The 3565-nt window shown below is 39.7% G+C and overlaps 1 pseudogene; it reads right to left on the bottom strand.

Annotated features, from left to right (window-relative positions):
- Positions 1 to 300: 300 nt before the first annotated feature.
- Positions 301 to 1636, bottom strand: LOC116645361 (annotated as a pseudogene).
- Between the last annotated feature and the right edge of the window lie 1929 nt (positions 1637 to 3565).

Below are 3565 nucleotides of genomic sequence, written 5' to 3'. Positions count from 1 at the left end.
TTTTTTCCATTTGTCCATTTGTGTTTATAAATGCTCCCTGAAGTATTTTCATTATGGTTGCTTTAAAAATTGTATCAGATAATTTTTTTTCACCTAAGACAGGGAATACTTTATTCAAACCCATCAGAGAAATGGACACCTTGGGTCTCTAATGAAGCATTGTGTTTTAAAGCATACATCAATAACTGTATATGTTACTACACATTGCTACATACAAATTAACTATCAGAGCACAATTTTCAATGTTCAAAACAGAATAAGCTTCCCTGTAAAAGCAGCACCTTTGTGACATTTTTAACTTTAGTATTCCTCTTCTTCTTCTTCACCTTCTCCTTCAACAGAATCTACACCAACCTCCTCATAGTCCTTCTCAAGGGCAGCCATGTCCTCATAGGTCTCAGAAAACTCCCCTTCCTCCATGTCCTCACCCACATACCAGTGAGCAAAGGCACACATGGCATACCTCAAGTCAAACTTGTGGTCCAGGTGAGCCCAGGCCTCAGCAATGGCTGTGCTGTTGCTCAGCATGAACACAGCTTGCTATACTTTGGCCAGGTCTCCACCAGGTACCATAGTGGGGAGCTAGTAATTAATGCCACATTTTTAGCCAGTGGGGCACCAGTCCACAAACTGGATGGTATGCTTGGTCTTGATGGTGACAATGGCATCACTGACATCTTTGGGAACCATGTCGCTGCAGTACAACACGCAGAAAACGGTGCATTTATCATGGCAAGGGTCACATTTCATCATCTGGTTGGCTGGCTCAAAGCATGCATTGGTGATTTCTGCTACAGAAAGCTGTTCATGGCAGTTTCTCAGCAGAGGTGACAGGGGAATATGTGGCCAGAGGGAAGTGGATGTAGGGATAGGACACCAAGTTGGTCTGATAACATTCAGGGCTCCATCAAATCTGAGGGAAGCAGTGATAGAGGACACAATTTGACCTAACAAGCTCTTTAGGTTAGTGTAGGTTGAGTGTTCAATATCGAGGTTTCTAGGACAGATGTCATAGATGGCCTCATTGTATACCATGAAGACACAATCAGAGTTCCCCAAAAGTGGTGTGGGTAGTGAAGATGGAGTTGTAGAGCTCAACTGCAGCTGTGGGAATCTGGGGGGCTGGGTAAATGGAGAACTCCAGCTTGGACTTCTTGCCATAATTGACAGAGAGACATTCCATCAGAAGCAAGGTGTACCTGGGACCACTTCCCCCTCCAAAGCTCTAGAAAACCAAGAAGCCCTGAAGACCTGTGCACTGGTCGGCCAGTTTCCAAATTCGGTCCAAGACAAGGTCAACGATCTCCTTGCCAACAGTGTGGTGCCCTCGGGCATAGTTATTGGCAGTATCTTCCTTGCCTGTGATGAGCTGCTCAGGGTAGAAGAGCTGGTGGTAGGTGCCAATGTGAACTTTATCAATGACTCTGGGTTCCAGGTCTACAAACTCTGCCTTGGGCACATGCTTGCCAGCACCCATCTCACTGAAGATGGTGTTGAAGAAGTCATCTCTTTCCCCAATGGTCTTGTCACTTGGCATCTGACCATTGGGCTGGATGCTGTGTTCTAGGCAATAGAGCTCTCAGCAGGCATTGGGGACACCAGCCTGGTCAACATGGATGGAAATGCATTCATGCATAGTTGCTGCCAAGCAGAGGAAGGAGAGGATGGGGAGAGATTATTGCTTCTTACACTGTTACTCTTAGATGGTCAATGTAAGAGAACCTTTAAAAACCATGTCAGAGAATTCTAATATCTATGTCATCTTGGTGTTGAAATCTGTTTGTGGATTTTTCTCACTCAATTTTAAGTCTCCTTTCTTCTTTGCCTTACTCCTACTGAGGGGGGATGGTGAAAATCCTGACTCCAGTAGGAGTCACATCTTCTGTCACATCACCCCACCAGGGAGGGAAAGGCTACCACATTGCCCCTGAATGGGGGGTAGAGATCCAGTCTCTTGTGTGATCTACATTGACACTATGGAGCTTGGGAGTATTTTGTTATAGCCTGCCAAGGGTAGAAGTCTAGGCTCCACGTGACCTTGGCTAGAAGGAGTAGGAAGAGGACTAGTTTTCCTTTGGTGTTTGTCTGGAGTAGGGCAGTTATTGTCTAAAAGTATTCTTTTGTTAGGCTCCCTCTTTCCTATCTTTTGGCTAGAAAGAAAACACTTTTTCCCAGGCATTTTTTTTTTTTTTCCCTGCATCTGTTGACATTTCCCAGTTGCCAGCTTCTCTAGAACCTGTATGGATGTATAAGACAAAAAACAGAACAAAACAAAACCCAAAAACCCAAGACTATCATCACTGTGTTGTTCCTTGGGTTCCAAGGTCCCTAGTCAGTCTACCTTCTTTATCAAATACCTTTCAGAGTCTTCTTTCATTTGTTTAATATATAATGTTTAGTCATTCTTAGCAGGAAGAAGAAGGAAAAAGTTTATATATTGCATCTTCCTGGAACCAGAATATTCAAGTATTCTATTTATAATTACAAAGAGTTCATTCTTGTTCTGATTGTTTCCTTTTGTTTTCCAGAACATCTTATTTCATATCTTGTCTCTCTAATGACAGTAATTATAGTTGACTTTTTTTAAGTTGTCCTTTCTTCAGACAATTTTCTATATTTATTCTAGTTTTTTAAAATTCTTCTCCCTTTTCTGTTTTTCCATACTAAAAATTCCAGGAATCTTTTTATTATTTTGGTAATTTATTTTCATATTATATCATAAGCATTTTCCGTGTCACTACACATCTTTTATAATTTAGTATTAATTCCTCTACTTGTTTATTTCTCATTCCCATGACTATTTTAGAACCTATAGCATTCTTCATTTCATATTTTTAGACTTAATTTTTTAGAGTAGTTTTAGGTTCATAACAAACTTGTGATCAAGGTACTGAGATTGTCCATATACCATTCTGCTACACCTGAATAGCCTCCCCCATTAACAGCATTATTCATCAACGTGATGCATTTGTTACTAAGGATGAACTTACATTGACTCATCATAATCACCAAAGGTTCACAGTTTACCTTAGTGTTGTACATTCTATGGATTTGTACAATTGGTGTTGTACATTCTATGGGTTTGTACAAATGTATAATGACATATTTTCACCATTATAATACACAGAGTAATTTCACTACCCTAAAAATTCCCCATCCTCTATTTATTCATCCCTCCCCTGTCCCATAACCTCTGGTAACCACTGATCTTTTTATTGTCTCCACCATTTTGTCTTTTCCAAAATGTCATAGAGTTGGAATAATATAGCATGTAACATTTTCAAATTGATTTCTTTCACTTAGTAACATGTATTTAAGTTTCCTCCATGTCTTTTCACACTTTAATACATGATTTCTTTATAGCACTGAATAATATTCCATTTTCTGTATGTATCACAGTTTATTTATACATTCATCTACGAGGGACATCTTGGTTGCTTCCAAGTTTTGGTAATTATGAATAAAACCACTATGAATATCTGTGTACAGATTTATGTGTGGACATAAATTTTCAACTTATTTGGGTAAATACCAAGGAGCAAGACTGCTAGATCATATGATAAGA

The sequence above is a fragment of the Phoca vitulina genome, unplaced genomic scaffold (assembly GCF_004348235.1).
Source record: "Phoca vitulina isolate PV1807 unplaced genomic scaffold, GSC_HSeal_1.0 scaffold33, whole genome shotgun sequence".
NCBI lineage: Eukaryota > Metazoa > Chordata > Mammalia > Carnivora > Phocidae > Phoca > Phoca vitulina.
Note: the sequence above shows the minus strand (reverse complement) of the source record. Positions and strands in the feature narration are given on the sequence as shown.